This window comes from Fringilla coelebs (assembly GCF_963513975.1).
Source record: "Fringilla coelebs genome assembly, chromosome: 14".
Taxonomy (NCBI): domain Eukaryota; kingdom Metazoa; phylum Chordata; class Aves; order Passeriformes; family Fringillidae; genus Fringilla; species Fringilla coelebs.
Window position 1 is genome coordinate 1907048 of NC_140040.1, and position 18860 is coordinate 1925907.

The 18860-nt window shown below is 46.5% G+C and overlaps 1 protein-coding gene across 1 annotated transcript in view; it reads right to left on the bottom strand.

Moving 5' to 3' along the window:
• The window catches only part of BANP (BTG3 associated nuclear protein), a 107471-nt gene extending 100020 nt beyond the window's left edge, over window positions 1–7451 (bottom strand). Inside the window, exon 1 of the mRNA XM_084215064.1 lies at window positions 7389–7451. The gene's annotated coding sequence lies outside the window, so the exon portion shown is untranslated. The remainder of the gene's footprint in view (window positions 1–7388) is intronic.
• Window positions 7452–18860: the final 11409 nt, after the last annotated feature.

Genomic DNA, 18860 nt, shown 5'->3' on the forward strand with positions numbered 1-18860 from the left:
GGCCAGCCAGGCTCACACCAATTCCAGCCCAGGGCTTTTGGAGGATCTATGCTGCACTTTTGGATTCCCCCAGAAAATTCCAGGGCCTCCTCCAACTCTGAAAGTGAGGAACAGGTTATGTTGTGTCCTGGAGAGATTGCCTCCCCCCTCCTCTCCCAGTTCCCTGGGTGCCTCCAAAGGGGCCAGCCTGGATCCATGAGGTTCCACAGAGCCCTTGGGTCACAACAACCCCTGGAGCTCCAGGCTGGATGGAAAGCTGGGAAGGGACTGGGGATGCTGGGGACAGGGGCTGAACAGGAGCCCAGGTGTGCCAGCTGGGCAAGAGGCCACTGGCACCCGGCTGGCACCAGCCCTGCATGGCCACAGCGCCAGGGCAGGGACTGTCCCCTGTGCTGGGCAGGGCTGAGGCCACACCTGGAGTTGGGGTCAGGTCTGGGCCCCTCCAAGACAGACCTGGAGGGGCTGGAGCGTGTCCAGGGAGGGGAATGGAGCTGGGAAGGGGCTGGGGAATCCTGAGGGAGCTGGGAAGGGGCTGGAGAATCCTGAGGGAGCTGAGGGGGCTCAGCCTGGAGAAAAGGAGGCTCAGGGGGCCCTCCTGGCTCTGCACAGCTTCTGCCAGGAGGGGACAGGTCCCAGGAACAGGGACAGGAGCAGAGGGAACGGCCTCAGGCTGGGCCAGGGCAGGCTCAGCTCGGACAGCAGCAGGAATTTCCCCATGGAAAGGGGGGTCAGGGATGGGAACTGCCCAGGGAGGGTTGGAGTGCCCTTCCCTGGAGGTGTCCCGGGAATTCCTGAGGTGGCACCCAGTGCTCTGGGCTGGGGACAAGGCGGGGATGGGGCACAGCTGGGAGATCCCAGAGCTCCTCCCCAGCCTCAATAACCAATCCTGTGAAATCCCAGGTTCTCTCAGGAGTTCTCTAACCCCTCAGAGCTCCTACAGCCCATTACCAGAGCAGCTCTTCCACTGCCCTGCCTTTCCCAACCCCAGGCCAGACCCCACTTTGTTCATCTGATCCAAAAATCCCAGCAGACACCTGCTGGATAAATGAAACTACAACTAAAAATTATCTCATTTTCCCTTAAAAATGGAAGCAAAAAGCCTTAGCATCCCTGTAAGCACTCGCCTGGAAGTGGCTCCAGTACTGGAATACTCAAAAAAACTCATCACAGACAACTAAAGATATAAATTTAAAGCTGATTAGATAAATTACATTAAATATCTCTGCCAATAGTCTTACTCAGAATTGATACACTTAACACAGAATTCAATCAGCCTTTGTTTAATTAAGTAAATTAATATTTGTAAGCAACTAAATTAAACTCACCTGAATTCCAGATTAGCTTTTCCACACACAAGTTTAATGTAATTTAATTAATCTATTTTAAAACATTAATTCTGAATAATTCTTCTGAGCAGTTCCTTGTAAACAAAGCTATTTGCTGAAATATCTGATGGCTTTCCCTGGTCACAGGGCAGCATTCCAAAGTGGATAATCAAACCCATCCAAGGCCTTGTTAACACAGGAGAACATGCACAAAACAGAAACCTTCTCTCATATTAATTAGCAAGGGTAAACATCATCTTTTAAAAAACCCAAAACCATTCCAAAGCTCTGCTTGGAGGGTGGAATTGCACTGCTCTGGCTGGAGCAGCTGAGCTCTCTTGGACATTTCCCAGTGCTATTGATAAATGAAAATCTTCCCTCAGATTCCAACCTGAACTGTGACAAATGTTCCTGCTGCTCGTGTGGGAAAAGCTGGGAAATGCCATTTCCCTCTGCCCAGCCCCAGAGCCTCAAACGTTCTTCCTCTTCTTCATTCCCCTCTTCCCTCTAATCGATTAAAGGCCCTGCTCAAATATGGAATTTCTGTTCCAAAAATCTTCATCCAACCACATCTGGAATCATGGAATTGTTGGGGTGGGAAGGGACCTTGAGGATCATCCCATTCCAGCCCAGGGACACCTCCCACCGTCCCAGGCTGCTCCCAGCCCTGCCCAGCCTGGCCTTGGGCACTGCCAGGGATCAGGGGCAGCCTCAGCTGCTCTGGGAAATCACTCCAGGGCCTCACCACCCTCACTCCTTCCCAATATCCCATCCCTCCCTGCCCTTGTCCATGGAAAACCATTCCCCTCAAATGAATTTAATTAATTAATTGAGCCCAGCAGCCCATTTTTCTGAGCCAAGGGTCCTTATCCTGCAAAAACTCTAATTTAGTGAGCCTTCCCAAGGTTTTCCACAGCAGGTGAACACAAAGCCCAGCCCAGTGACAGGAATAAAGCCAGCACAGGCCAGGGCTGATCTCCAGGAGCAGAGAAATGACCTCAAGCTGCACAGGGATTATGGTACAAACATCATCCACGCTCTCCAGGGAAGATGCAGAGGACAAAATACTCATTAATTCAGTTTTTATTTAAATCCCTGAGGCCTCATCCCTGCAGGGAAACAGCCCAGAAGGGAACTGAGCTGTCTCTGGGCAAGGAATTATCCCCACTTAACTCCACCTGGGAAGCAAACTATGGAATCCCAGCAAAGCAGCAGCCCAAGAACAGGACAGGACTGTCCCTGGGAAGGTCTCCAGGAAGAAGAATCCCCCTCTGGAGGCTCCAAAGCCCTGGCACAGCTGTGACCCCCCTGGAGGGTCCTGGGGAACAACCTCTGGAGCAGCTCCAAGGACACAAGTGGGAATGTGGGGATGATTCCACACACGAAGTTATTCCCAGGAGTTACAAAGCCCAGGACACAACAGTTCTCATTTCAGTCTCTCTGTGACTTGCAGCAGTTCTCTAACCCAGAGCCTGGCTTTTCCTCCATGATAAAATCATCTTGGTTGGCAGCTGGAACGGAGCCTTCCTGCACCAATTCCCAAAAAAGCCACACCAGTGCAAATGGAACACAATAAAAAGCAACAATTTAAGAGCATGCAGGGCTCAAAGCACCATAAATCCAGGAGCCTCCTTTGAGCCCCAGCTCTCTGCAGCCCATCACAATGTGAATTAAAACTCATTTTAGGAGGAAGGGATCAGATTTACACTTCCTTCTCACTACCCAAAACTACAGATGAGAATAATTTTTCTTAGTATCTGTTTGGCTGTCACCCTTATCCTCAATCCACCTTAAAAGGCAAGGAAAAACACTGTGTTTCAATTAAATTTCATAGTGAAACCACACAAACATTTCAGTTTAACAGCTTAAAAATGAGTGTAATAGTAGACAAGCAGCTTTGATTCAGCCAAAGATCAGGAAAAATGTCTGTTTTCCAAAAAAAAAAAAAATATAGAAATATTCCCTATCTGGGAAAACCAGGACACCAGCCACAACATTCTGGAGATGGATATATCAAATAAATATCACTCACAGAGGTATTATGGTGATGGACTCCACTGCAAGTGGTAAAATTCAGCTAGCAACCAAAGAAAGGAAACAGTTGCTCCAGGAATAAAGGAGCTGGAAACCTTCTGGAGTAGGAAACCTCCCAGGGAGGCAGAAATTCTCAAGTATTACCACAAAAGCTGCCATTATTATTGTTGGTTTACTGTTTTGCCTTCAGAAATATTTGCTTTTTAGGGTTTTTTTTCTTTGTTCCACCTGGTACAAGGCACTGTTTTGCTTGGATATCTTTTCCCAACTCTTCTAACCCTGGCACCAATCCTAACACAACACCCAACAAATAACCCAGGAATGCCTTCCCTGCTTCCCAGTGTCCTCCCAGGCACGAGGAATGGCAGTGGGTGGTCACACAGAGCAGGAGTTCCAGCCCGAATTCCCTGTGGATCTTGTACAAACCCTGCTCCATGTGCCAGCCCCCCCTGGCACAGCCTGGATGGCATTATTCCCCAGGAGCTGGGCAGGAAATGTTCACACGTGGCCCAGCTGTGCTTTCAGGTGCCTGCACACACCGACAGAGCCTGAATTCAATTTACAGCCATTTAATCCCGGTGAACTCACAGCCCACCCCGGGCAAGGAGCTAAGTGCTTGCAGACTGCAGGCCTGAAGGCAGGGGCTGGAATTCCGGATCCTGGCGGGATTATTCCCGACAGGGATCATTCACACCAGGCACAATTTGTAGAGTTTGCTGAAAAGCAGCAAATGTGAGAGCAGACCTGCCCAGACAGCAAACCCTGTCCCGTTGTTTTCTTGTTTTCCGCCACTAGATGGAGGATTTTTATTGGGAACAGCTCCAAAAATCCTGCAAGGACTTCCAGGGTGGGTTTAGGGGGGAGATCAGTAAAAGGTTCTTCCCCCAGTGGGTGCTGGGCACAGCCCTGGGGCTGCCAGAGCTCCAGGAGAGGTTGAGACAGCGATGCCAGGGATGCCCAGGGTGGGAATTTGGGGATGTCCTGGACTGGAGGAACCTTGTGGGTCCTTCCAGCTCAGGGTATTCCATTGTTCCAGGAAATTCAAACTTCCAGGATTAGTTTCATCCACCTTCCACCACCTCAGGCTGCTCCAAGCCCCAGTGTCCAGCCTGGCCTTGGGCAGTGCCGCGGATCCAGGGACAGTCACAATTCTCTCTCTGGGAATCTGTGCCAGGGCTCCCCACCCACAGGGAGAAATTCCCAACTAAATTCAGCTTTAAACTCCCCAAAGCTTCAGTTCAGAGGGTGCTAGAGAGGATCAGGTTGGTTTATACCCGAGAAGCAGGGATGGGAAGGGGAACTCCCCACTGCCATCAATTCCCTCCTTTCTTCTCCATGGTAAAACTCAGATTTTCAGAGGTTTGAACTGAATATATTTTTCCCTTAAGTGCTCTAATTCAGGGGTTACAAAGAGGAAGCAACATCAAATGATTCTGTTCAACAGACACCACCACAAATTATTTTATTTCAAGTCCCCCATACCAAGGGTGTGATGAAGTTAAACCTTTTGTATGTTTTTCAGTCTAACTGGTTGTAAAATTCATTATTTTCCAGCACCTTTAAAAACCTAAACCTGCAAGGAAACAAGTGGTTTATGTGACTGTGAAGACATTTTATTCCTTTTATTTTACTTGGGAAAGAAAAAAAAAGTGATTAGCCTTTCAATGATATGGATAAGAAAGAAAATAAGGTTATTTCAACTGTCAATAACTAAATATGGAGTTTCAAACTAAAGGAAATCAACCTGTGACCAAAATTTTATTGGCAAAGTTCTGCATACAAGGACATTTTGTGGTTCTAAATCTAACCACTGGCTTTGCTCTGTCTCCTCCTACAAGTGGCTCAATCCCAGCAAGTCCAATTTCAGGGTTCCTTCAAGGAAAGAGATGAAAACCCTGGAAATTCTGACAAAATGAAGGAAAACCCTGAAAATCTGGCACAATAAACCTAAAAAGCTTTACTACATGAAGGGGAAGCTCAAGAGAAAAACCAGAGGCAAACTCAAGTCCTGCAAACAGGAGCACACCCTGGAACTCCCTGGGTGTGAATCCCATGGGACACCCCAACTCCTTCCCAAGCCAAGGTAAATCCACAATGAGCAGCTCTGACTAAAGCTCATTCTTCCTCACCTGATTGCCCAAAATTCCAGAAAAAGGATGGTAAAAGCAGCACAGGCAGGAAAGGAGCCTTTTGCAAACTTATTTCTTAGAGCAGGTGCCTCTGGAAGCTGCAGCTGTGAGCATTGCTAATTAGCACCACACCCTTAATGGTTTTATTAAATTACCTGGATGTTATTAATCAATTAGTTATTTAAAGGAACCTTAATTAACACCTGCTCTGGAACCACACAACTTTCACATGGCTCGGTGACTCAGAAAACCCAGGTGTAGAAGAGATGATAAAGTGAAAAAACAAAGTTCTAAAAATGTTTGTGTCCTCTGGAGAAGATGGAATGTTTCCCAAATCCAACCTCCATCTTTTTATTCTCTCAATAAATTAATTAATCTTTCTTCCTAGCATCTATTACTGAAAATGGAACTACTTCCCCTTATTGATGGGAAAATTTGCTCAGGGTTTCAGAATCAAATTCTTGTTATTCTTGTGCATTTCTGTAAATAACTACTTAAAATATATATGATTATTTATACAAAAACTTCCTAACAGAGAAAACCCTCTGTTTCAAGAGTCACTGCTATGAAATTCAGACACATTTTGTTTGATATGTTGAAATATGTAAAGTTATACAAATGTCAAGTTTGCCTCTTGAAATCTTGGTATCTAGGTATCTATAGGGGACCACACCTCAGGTAACCTCACACAGAAGGCAAGAAAGTACCAAAAATTACTGCAAAATACCACTTTAAAGCTGCTTCCACCAAAGCAATCTCAGTTGCTAATAACCCTTGTTTACTTCAAAAAGTCTTCCCTGGAGAGCTCCAAAAATAAACTGATCCATAAACTATCTGTGCCATAGCAGGATAAAATGACTATATTTGGTGAAGTACACAACTTGCCACTGTGGATGGATTTAAAAATAAAAAAAAAAAGAAAAAAGCGGGGGTGGGGCGGGGGGAGAGAAAAAGGAGGCAACACTTGAATTGCAAATAAGGGTACAGGGATACCGAGTGTGTTGAGAGAATCCTGGAATAGTTTGGGTGGGAAGGGACTTTTAAAGCTCATCTCGTTGCACCCCTGCCATGGCAGGGACACCTTCCACCATCCCAGGCTGCTCCTAGCCCTGTCCAGCCTGGCCTTGGGCAGTGCCAGGGATGCAGGGACAGCTCCAGGGAAAGCTGTGCCAGAGCCTCAGCACCCGCACAGGGAAGAATTCCGGCTCAGTATCCCATGGAAAGCACCCAATGTCAAACAGCTGCCTGGTACGAAGAGAATAGAAAACACCAACCCTGCTATGGGTGTGGAAAACCCTGTCAGGCACTGACTGAGCACACACGGGGCTGTTCCCGGACCCTGCTGCACCAGAGCAGGGCACGGAGGAGCGCTCCCAGCCCAGCCCGAGCCTCGCCCGGCTCCAAACACATCCCGGGGGACAGCGGGACACCGAACCCAGCACTGGGGAGCCCGGCAAGGGGTGAGCGCCGGAGCGGAGCGGGGAAGAGCCAAACCTTTGGGTGGAAGGGACCTCAAAGCTCATCCCGTTCCAGCCCTGCCATGGCACGGACACCTTCCACCATCCCAGGCTGCTCCGAGCCCTGTCCAGCCTGGCCTCGGGCACTGCCAGGGATCCACGGGCAGCCCCAGCTTCTCCGGGCACCCCGTGCCGGGGCCTCAGCGCCCTCACCGGAGGACTTTCTCCCCGATATCGAACCACGGGCGACCCCCATGAGAGCGATGGGGGGAGGCGGAGGGGGGCGCGCGGCCCCCCCGCCTAGGCCGCTCCCTCCCCGCCGGCTCGCGGCCCGGGGAGCCCGGCGGGTGAGCGGTGTGTGCTCGGTGTCCCCGTGCGGGGCCGTGCGGGCGGCCGGGGGTGGCCGCGTAGCGGAGGCTCCCGCCCGCGGGGCGCCGCGTTACCGTGTGAGGCGGGCGCCGAGTTCTCGTGGTGTTTTGTGCGGCGGCTGCGATAATGGCGTCCTTCCTCGCGAGAGATCCGGCCCGGGGCCCCGCGCCGCGCACGCGCCGCGCCCGCGCGCGCGATGCCCCCGCCCTTCCCCGCCGAGGCGCCGCAGCGGGGACCGGACTACGAGTCCCAGAGGGCAGCGCGCGCGCCCCCGCCGGAGCACGCCGGGACCTGTAGTACGCGCGGGTGGCGCGGGGCGGGCCGGGAAGTGTAGTCAGGGAATCACGGAATCACAGGATCCCTGAGGGTGGGAAAGGGCTCCGGGATCGTCGAGTCTCACCTGTGCCCCCTCCCCACCTTGTCCCCAGCCCAGAGCACTGGGTGTCACCTCAGGAATTCCCGGGACACCTCCAGGGAAGGGCACTCCAACCCTCCCTGGGCAGTTCCCATCCCTGACCCCCCTTTCCATGGGGAAATTCCTGCTGCTGTCCGACCTGAGCCTGCCCTGGCCCAGCCTGAGGCCGTTCCCTCTGCTCCTGTCCCTGTTCCTGGGACCTGTCCCCTCCTGGCAGGAGCTGTGCAGAGCCAGGAGGGCCCCCCTGAGCCTCCTTTTCTCCAGGCTGAGCCCCCTCAGCTCCCTCAGGATTCCCCAGCTCCATTCCTTTCCATGGACACGCTCCAGCCCCTCAATGTCTGCAGCACTCGGGCAGCAGAGCTGGCAGAGGAAATAGGAATCTGCACCTTCAAAATCATTCACACCTTTTCCATCATCTGCTCCTTCCATCAGATTCCTCCCCCCTCCAACAGCTTCTGGGCTGGGAGCTGGGATGAGCTGGGATGAGCTGGATGTCCCTGCAGTGCTAAGGACAGAAATGTCACCGTGCCCAGAGCAGGCTGAGCAGCAGGCAGCAGTGGGAATTTGCTAATTTGGCTCATCAGCCTCGCTCCTCTGTCGCTCCTGTGTGTGCCGTGAGAACAGGAGGGCTGGGCGAAGGTGGGGAACGCGCAGTGAACCTTCTGCGGATGATAAAAATATGCAAAAAGCCCCAAAAAAAGAAGCACAGAGGAAGTGTGTGCAAATGGCTCTGAAAGAGGAGAAAGATTAGATGATTTTATGTCTTTATATAGCGCAGTGTTGCCCAATAAAGACCAACCACACTTCACTTTCCAGCTTCACCGTAGCCAGCAGCGACTTTCAGACTTCTGCATTAAAACATTCCTTCAACAAGACAAGATTTCCTAAATAAGATGCCTAATGGGACTCTCCAGTGCCATGCCACAGCTGGATCCACTCTGGCTCAGCTGTAAGGGTTCTCCAGACACCTGCAGGCCTGGTGTGTTGGAAAATTGCTCCCTCATGCAGGTTTGGGAGCGCTCCGCTGAGCCTGTTGATTTATTTACTGTGTTCTCCCCCTTCACAAGCAGATTAGGCAGTTCAAAGGTTAAACTACTTAGAATCTGACTTTTCACACTGGATTATTTCACGCTTTGCTGCACCAGTTTGCCCTGCAACAGTTTTGCTAAAGAGTGTCTGCTGGACTCCAGAAATTGCAGGTCCCAGCTGGAAAAACAGGGATACAAATATCCCTGTTCCAGCTTCTGTGGGAGCTGCTGGTAAAACCTTTTGCCATCCTAAACCAGCCCGATGTAAAAGCTGCCTTGTTTTCTCATATTTTCATAATATTGCCATCCCAAAAATTATTAAAAATCCTGTTTGCTGAAGGTGTGAGGTGTTTCTCCTCTGGAGAGCCATGAATCGTTTCCCAACACAAACATAAATCTTTCATTGTCATAAACCAGTTATGGTATTTACCCAAAGTTAATTTAGCTCAAATTAACTGCAGGAAGTACTGGCGGGATCCAACTGATGTCTGTGACTGCGATCAGAGATAAGAGCAGAATAAACAAATAAAACAATTTATCCCAAGGGAGGCTGCAGCACCTCCTCCTGCCCATCCACTCTGATCCAGCAGCCGAGAATCCATAATTTCCTCACCCCTCAGAAGAGTTTTTCCAGAGCAATGAGTTTGGATTTTTTTCCAAACCAGGAGGCATTTCTTTTTAAAATTATGGATGACAGCAATAAATCATAGAAAGACTCCTTTAATATGGTTTACCCCGTGTTTCCTTGAGACTGCACAGCCAGAAATGACAAACACTTCATGCAGCACAAAGTCTGACCGGGAAGCAGCAGGAAGAAAAGGATTTTTCTGCTCAATCTGAAGGGCCAGATTTGGCTTTTTAGTTTTTGATTCCCAGTACCAATGAGTGACTGACCAAAGGGTAATTGCTTCCTGTGCTTCACAATCTCCTGAGCTTCAGCTGCTGCCAAAAATGAGCTCCCGTGACTATTTCTGCAATAATTGAAAGAAATTCAGTGTAATCCCCATTTAGTGAATGAGGGTTTCACTTTACCCGGGGACAAGTCTGCCTGTGAGCAAATGCCAAGCACGTGATACACTGGAAGGTTTATTCTGATTTAAACCATGATAATTTGCACAAGTGCCTACATCAAATCCATTCTTAATTTCCTGTCCTCATATAAAAGCAACTGAGAACTTCAGGCTGCTAATATATAATTTAATTTTTAATTTTACAGGAGAAAATACCCCCTGCTGCCCTGTTAATCTGTTGTCCCAAATAAAACAAGGAATTTCTTTGTTGTTTTATTTCCTCACATTTTCAAGCTCTTTTTTTTTTTTTTTGGTCTCTTGCATTTTATGTCTGTGCTTTGCCATGCTATGAGGAGTAAATTGCTTCCAGGAAGTATCCAGTTTATTTCACCCTGGTCTCAGCATTCATTTACTATTGTTTTCTGAGGAAGTTGCTGCTTTCACAAGTTTTGTGTGGATCAGGAGAGATTGGGATCTCATTCATTGGTTTCCTTTTTTCTTTCATTAGGGGGAAAAAACCCTTCCCTGAGCATCAAAGGTAAAAAATTAACACACTGTGCACACAATTTTGCAGCTGCAGCAGAAAAAAAAGGTTGCCAAACAAAGCTTTTGTTTAAACAAGTGACAGACATCCATAATTATCCTCAGTGCTGAGCATGAGGACATGGAAAAAAAGGGATGGGGAAGATGTGAGCAGGGCACAGAAGTCACTCCAGAGTATTTGCTGGAAGAATAATTTTGTTTCCTAAGGATAAAATCCCCAGTTATATCCAAGTAAAAAGAGTACTTGAAGCTCCCCTGTTTATTAATTTATTTCTGTTTGGGTTTATTCATTTTCTCTGTAATATCTCTTGTAACTGGAAAGGGAAACAAACCAGCCTTATGAACACAGCCTGTCCTATATTGTGACAGAGATGCTTAAGGAAAAGTTACATAAAATACCTCTTCAACCAAGAGAATATTGATACTATTTGTAAATGTGCTGTAGCAGCATATGAGGAGGAGCTCATCATTTAATTTTCAGCTGCCACATCCATTTTCAATCCCCTCAGAATTGTTCTGTGGTTTGTAACAGAAAACAGGGCAGCATCAAGTGGGTTTTGCTCCTGGACCTACTTCAGCTCCATCTGTATCAACACTCTGATCTCGTTCTGGTTTCTGCTAAGAAAACTCCATTTTATTCAATGGAAATACTCCTGATTTTCATGAACAGGGATGGAAGAAAAGGCCTTGAATCCCCTCAGCAGAGAGAGAAACATTGAGGCATGTTTTGCCACCTGTCTGGTCAAACTCCATGGTCCTGTAGGGTCACTTTTGCTAGTCTGAGACACAAGGTGAGAAGGGTCAGGCATGATCTTGATGTTCTCTTATTTATTTACAGACTCCTGCATCTCCCTGGACACATCCTGGGAAAAAAAACCCAAACGATGGGAGGTTCCTTCCCTTCTGAGAAATGTGCACCTGGCACAAGCCCTGTGTTAAACTTTGCCTGGCTGGGATCTTCCAGGATCTCTCATAGATCCTGTGAGAGAAGAAGAATCTAGAAGAAGCTCTCTCTTCTTCTCTGCCCTTTTACCTCTCCCACACAGCTGAGATTTGCCCAGCTCTGCTCAGGTTTGTCCCAGACCACATTTATTTGGTCAGGTACCATTATCATCTGAGTATTTTGGGGGAATTATCAAAGCCTCAAGGGGATTCATTCCACCTACAGATTTTAGAGGACTTTATCCTTCTGTGATTCTAAGCAGAATTTCACCATCTCCTCATTCTGGACATGCATCCATTTCAACACGTCCAAAATTATTTGTAACTCCAACATTTCAGGTGTGAGAGGTGAAATAAACTGAGTGGAGATGTCCAGCTGTGGCCAGGGTGGCAGAGTGTCCCTGAGCACGTTTCCACACAGCTCCACGTGGCAGAGGCAGGAGGGCAGGGCTGCTCTTCAGGGCAACCCAGGTCAACCAGAACCTCGTCCAGAGGCAAATTCCAACCCTTGGGATGGTGAAATCCTGCATTTCCCTACAGCCTGGGCACTGCAAAGCTCTGGAGACAGAGTTTTTCTCCTATTCCAGGTGTTCTCCAGTAGATCCTGGAGTGCTCCCTGGCAGGGATGAAGGTCCATGGGCTGTATCAGACAGAACTTCCCAGCACTTGTCAGGAATTCCTCCTGCTCACCACTCATGGGGTCAAATCTGGAATGTTCTATCCTGACTGGGAACTCCAATGCAAGAGAGAGAATGAAAAGCAGAGGTGGTTCCCAGGCTTCTGAGCTCAGCTGGATAAAGCATCCCAGCAAAATGTGGACATCAAAAAAAAAAAAAGCTTTCCTCAAGTAAAATCTGCCATGGGAAGTGTGAGCCAATCCTCAGGGAAATGAGGGGCAAAGGCACCAAGGGATGGCCTGGCTCCTGTGGGGAACCTGCACTAAGTGACATTGTTAGTCACTCCATAGAGGTTTCCACTCCTCAGCAGCAAAACTCACAGGCAGCTTCCCACAACTTGACTGAGAGTCCTGCCAATTAGACAATAATTAGGTGAGGAAAATGTTCATTATTAAATCACTTCCATGAAATCTCATTACAGTAAAGCTGTAACACTGTATTTTTTGCTGAATTACTGGGTTTGACCTACAACACTAGGGCAGGGACAGCCTTCCAAGCAGGATGCCTGGGGATCAGATTCCTTGGACACACTGCAGTGAGGAGGTGATTTTCCCTCTGCAAATAACACAATTAATCTGAACAGTGGTAACATAAAAACAACTAAGTATTGGCAATGCTCTAGTAAAAAAAAACCAACCCAGTTATTGATCCTGTCTGCTCAGTCTGGAGGCACTGACAGCAAAAGTCAGATGGGTGACAGCAGGAAAATTCTAAATTTTCCCTTGTTTCATTTCTGTGAAGAAAAAAAGAAGCCTGTTTTCATTGTGTACAGTCACACTCCTCACCCACATTACCCAATGATGAAGAACAGTTGACGTTTCAGTTCTTTGGGCAGAACTCAGAGCTGACAGTACAGGCAGTGCTGGCAGCTCAGGGAATAAATGACAAGCAGGAAGGAAGACTCTGCTAAGCAGGAGGAGTTGGAATAATAAATAGCACAGCTCAGCTGGCCACTTCAGGCTACCAAAGAGGATTCCCTGAGCCCTGCCCTGACACCCTGTGATAAGTGATGGCAGACAGGCAGATATTTCATGAAAACAACACCAAAAAGCTTCTAATTCAAAACACCAGTTTATTAAAAATAAATAAAAAACCCCAACAGAACACATATCAAAACCATTGAAAAGGTTTCCAAAGGTAATTTATAAATTAAGAAAAGAATAGGGTTTAATGGTAGAATGTTAATATTGTCATCATTATCACTTCTTGCTTCACTATTGATGGATTCTGGAGTTTTTGAAGTATACCCATTTGTGTATTTAATGGAAAAAAAGAATCACATGGGTTGTGTAAATAATTTCATTTTGTCATGAACCTGAAGGAGTTTTTAATTAAGTTTTAATGACCTCCATAATCCTCACCTGCAGCCTCCACACACCACGATGGGCCACGAGCCCATTTAAGCCTCAGCTCTGAGGCTAGAGACCTTGGTTTCAGGTTTGTCTCTAGGAAAGAATTGGGATATTATTTCGCTTCTTAACTTTGCTGCAGTCTCCTTTTGCTCCTTCCTGTGCTCCTGGGTTGCACCTTGGACCTGATTTGTCACTCACAGGGGTTAGGAATGCTAGGGGACCCTTTGCTGTGTTATCCTTGCCTCCCTGTCCTTGGAAGGTAGGCATCCATCTTCAATGGCTCCTCATCTTCATTCCTATTTGGCTGGTAATAATCTGAAATATTGAGAAATTTTTATGGGAGTAATTCCTTTCCTCTGTTTCTGTGTATGGCCAGAAAAACTGCAGCTCTGACTTGGATGTGTTTGTGCCACTGATGTGGATTTTTTCAGTCAGAGGAAGAGCGAACATCCTAAAGTAAACTACAGTGCGGGATTTCCAGGGAGGATTTTCACTTAAGGTAACAAAGTTACTGGAATTGCCCCTGGAAACAGCAAGAGAGTAACATTCTTGCTCTTATCTCTGAGCAATATGGGTGAGGAAGCCATTCCCCTCTGTCCTCTCCCAAAAAAAAATTTCAGCTGGGTCCAAGTGCGAGCAGAGGAATAATTATGGGTTCTTATGTTACTATTTTTAGCCTATACAAAATCAGGGGATGTTTTTGTAACAAAACTTGTTGGCGTCCCTTCTTCTCTCCTTTGCCTGGGGGCTGCAATGCTGCTGTAGCAAATGCTGAGAGCTAAAATGTTTCTTTCCGGGGCCCAGCCTTGCATGGCTGCTCAATTTTAGGGATTCCTCAGTTTGAGCCCCAGCTTGGGGCATTTCAGCTGTTCCTGACAGTATCTCTTGGCTCTCAGTATTCAAATATGCAACTATTCAAATTCACAGCAGGTAGGCACCAAGGAGTGATAAGAACTTTCTCCCTGCATACCAAAGAGGAGTTTTCTGCAACCCTTCTGTGTTCTTGGAACCAGATGAGGGGGGAAAAACACCTCTGGGAAGCACATGTGGAATAATCATCAACTAGCCAGCCTCTGGAGGGAAGGCAGAGCCAATGAAGAAGACAGCAGAGGGACAAGTTGAAAATTAACTCCTGGGTTGGCTCCACCTCTTAACCAGCAAAGGGTGCTCTCAAAATTATTTATAAAGGAGCCTGGGCACCCCTCAGTGGAGCTCTGCATCCATGTGGGTTTGATTCTCTGTGATGCTGATGGGCTGCTAGGCTGTGGGAGGCTCTGCTGAGGGAGCAGTGAAGGTTTGGAGCGCCCTGGCAGCGATGAGTGGGGTGAAGGTGACAGCCCTGGGGCGCCTCTCCAAGCTGCTGAAAACCCTCCGGGCTGTGCCAGCACGGCCCTGCAGCCTGGCTGCCTGCTCCCGGAAAAACACCAGGAATGCTGCCCGTAAGTCACTGCATCTCCTCCAAATGGGTGAAAAACGGGGAAAAACGGGGTGGGAAGAGAGCTGCTGTGGTTGAATATTGTTCTTATTTGTTAGCGAATTAAAAAGGGGGATTTGGGAATGCAACTGAAAGATTAAAGGAAAAAGAGTGGATAGAATGAAAGAAGTGAAAGTACTTTGTGGAATTTCAGGGTTCCACCTTGTTCTTTATTTCTGATGTCAGTGGCACCAGGATTTTTGTCACTCCAACCTGTGGCAAAAAGCGATTGTTACTTGGGAGGCTTAGCTGCTTTCAGTGAAAACTGTTCATGAGCATAATTCAAAACACATTTAGCTCAAATTGATTCTGACTTAGAATTTCATAGCCACTGCAATGTTTGATTTGGAAAATGAGGCCTAGAACAAGCCACAAACCCCTCCAAATGCACTGCACAGACCTCCAATAAATCACTTTGAAGTGCAAGATACTCCTGGAGGATGTTAAAGATTTAGTTATTTAAAATACTGATTAACTTGCTTTCAGATAATGTGGGGCCAGCCAGAGATTGTGTCTACTGCTGTGTAGATAATGTCAGCTGGAGAATAGCAAAGAGTAATTTCTTATAGCTAAAAAACCCTTTTGTTTCTTATTTTTTTTCTCTGTAAATTTGTTCAGCATAATAACTTCTGCCAAAGAACAGAGCTGGGCTCCTCCTCGAGCATTTCATTGTTACCCAGGGTAAGAGGGGATCCCGTTCCAAGGAGAGATCAGACAGTTTGCTCCATCCAAGCACCACTTCTGACTGAATCAGCCATTCAAAAATAACTGGTAGTTATTTTTACTCCCATTCCTCTTTTCAATTTAAGACAGATACTGTTTACTCCTTCAACCTTTCTCTCCTCTGTGCCATTCGTACAGGAAAGGAAATGCCAAAACAAACTGATTTGGGAAATCCCTGTCTTTGGAATGGCTGTTTTTGGCAGACAGGGAGTGGACAGGAGCTCTGAGTGAGGCAGCCTGGGGGTTACTCCACAGTTACTCCCGCCAGATTTAAACAACTCAAAGGCTGACAGTTTCTGCAGCTTTGGATTCCCCTTGTGACCCTGCAAGGACAAAGGGCTTTTCCTGCACTTCACTGGGGGGAATTGTGGCACGGATGTCAAAATTCCCAGTGGTGTGGAGGACCAGTGAGTGTCTGTGCCAAGCTCTGAGGTATCTTGTAATGACACATGGAGGTGGATGATTTGGACATTCATTTTTCAGAATAATTGCTGGAAACGCTCTCCATGGGGATTTTTAAGCCTAATTTAGTAATTATTAGCAGAGCAGACCTGAATGAATTTTTCCTTTCTTGCCCTTTTAGAAGTAGTTACAAGAAAAGCAGAATCCTTCAAGTTTTGGGGGTTTTTTTCCCAAAGAATTGTACAACTCCTGCAGAGCCACACAATCCAGGTGTGCCATCTCCAGGCCTGCACATACAACTGCAGTGCCTCCCCAAATTGTCCAGGAGCTCTCTTCCAAGCCCTTTCCACGCTGAGTTCCTAAGCCTGCATGCATAATTTCAGCAAGTGCTTTTTATACAGACGATAAAGCCTCTGTTTGCTTTACCTCGCCAGCTGGAATTACCTCCCCCTTATCTGGGCTCAGCCACTGCCTCCTCAGCCAGGCTCCTATCTCAGCCAAACACTGTGGAGGCAGAGGAAAACTCAGCATTTCCCAGTCTGCTGTGCTCCCCTGTCAAGCTGGGAGCACCCTGTCAGCTACATCTGTTTGATAAAAAGCTCTGGGCTGTTTATCAATATACTGGCCCAAATCACAGCCCCCATCTGACATCAATTCAGCAGCACTTTCAGCACCTTGTCACGAAGGGCCTGAGCCAAGCAGCGCTGTTATCCTCCAAAATCTTGAGTCAGACCAAAAAAGCTTCAAGGAAATCAACCTATCTTGGATTTCCTCTGCAATATTTGGTCCCAGTGGCTGAAGCAGAACTGCGCTCCTTTAAAGTTGAAAATGGCTCTTTACTGAGTTTCAACAACATGTATATTTTATTTTCTTGTTCAGAATGTGTTGCTATGGCAAACAGGGCTTTATTTCCTTCCCTTGGGTGGGGTTTCTCAGCTCTTCCCACTGCCCTGTTTGCCCTGGTTTATCTCATTTTTAAAGAAATCAAAGCACTTGATTCAACAGGTATTTTTCTTTTCAAATATGAAAACCTTTATTTTCATCTGGACCTTGGTTCCCACCCTGAAGTTTTACTAAACTTCATGCTCAGGAAGAAGTAGCATGTTCATGTGAAAAACTGGATGGAGATTCTGTGAGTGATACAGGAGGGAAATAAAGGTGTTGCAGGTCTAAGTTATTACTCTCTAGTTTTGTACCTCGCCAGCCCATCATTGCTGAGAGCGTGTCATAAACTTCCTTTTTGTTGTGCAGTTCAGCCCACAAGAAGTGACTTTCTCTGTTCAGCTTAGTGAAAAACTCTGTAAAAATAACTTTGCATTTTTCAAAACCTTGCAGGATCAAACCACCAAAAAGCTGAATGAAGTTGGGTTGTCTTAGTGGCATAATGTAAAGCAGTGGAGTTTGAGCCTTTTTATTTCATCAGCTTTAACATACAGAAAATGGATGGTTGTAATTTTCTGTGATTTTCTATAATTACACATCTAAACCAGGTGTAGATGGAATTTCTAAGCTGCCCAAGGTTATCAGTTGTATTTAGAGGATACATCCTGGAAGAATGGACAGAAGGAGAATGGTGGAGGGATGACAGTAGTTTGTTTGGTAGATGAGAATAAGCCTCAGTATCTCTTGTTTATGCTGAATATAAAACAACTGAAGCCCATCTGGGCTGTCCTGATGACCAGGAGCTGCCTAAAGAGTTTTCTAACCATGATCAATAGGCTGTTAAACTGTGCTTAAGCCTGACTAAATAATGATGTTTATGGCAGCAGGTCTTTGCAATCTCATTGATTATCCATCTTTTTAAGCTACAGGAAGCATTCTGTTGAGAATGGTAAATTAACCATCCTAAAAAACGTTGGGAGTCAAACCAAACATTCATTTGCTTGCAGTTTTGCTACACAAAAAAGACTGCAGGGAGGAAGTAAAATGAAATTTAAACCCAGTTTAACATCCTGACATCACAAGCTGTTTGTACATCTCCTGATGATCTGTTTGTGATCATTCAGCCACTCAAAGCAAATCTTTGGTCAGATTTCAACCTGCTCTTACTCAACTCAGTACTTTAAACATGTTATATTGTGAATGCAATGGAAACTTCTTATGCAATGTTGGTAAAACAGGGCAAACACTTCTTGGTTGACTCTGCTTGAGTACCTGGTCCTGTCTTACTTCCCTAAAATATTCTCAATGTTACATTAGGTTCCTTGTGAAAATGCAAAAGTACAAGACAAAATCCCCCAAAGATATGCAAATTTTCAAAATTATTTTAAGAAATTATTTTAAGAGAGTAATTAAGAAATATGATTGTACAGCAAGATGAAGGGTGGTGTTCTGCTCCTGGTTGCCCAAGGAGAACTGGCAAAAATTAGAATTCTTGCTTTATCTCTGTGCTTTCAGCTTTCTACAGGCTTTCCTTTTTTCCTTTAATTTTATTTTTTGCTATGTGTTCCTTACTGTTAGCTGGAACAGAAGGAGTGATGAAGGTTTTAATCAATTTAATTGAGATTTCTCCGCCTCAGGCAGTGTCAGGTGAAAACTGAGTTGAGTTGACCCTTTCACCATCCAAGTGGGGACTATTTTGACCTCTTGCCTTTCTGACAGCCAAAAAAAGTAAATGTAAATATTAACTTTTCATAACTTATTCTAAGTGTGGCTTGGAGAGGGAACCCTGCTGTGAGAGGGTCACCAACCTCTGTGCGATTTTTGGTGTGAGGGAATAAACATGTTTTTGGCATTAGGGGATGCACTTGGTGTGAGGAGAAATAGTTTGGTGTGAGGGAATAAATACTATTTTGATGTTGAGGGAATAAATACTATTTTGGTGTGAGGGGATGTTTTTTGGGGTGAGGTGATGCTCATTTGGTGCGAGGGGATGTACTCGATGGGAAAGGATCACTTTTGATGTGAGGGAATAAATACTCTTGTGAGGGAAAACACTTGCTAAAGGAGAAACTCTTCGGTGTGAGGGAGTACATACTAT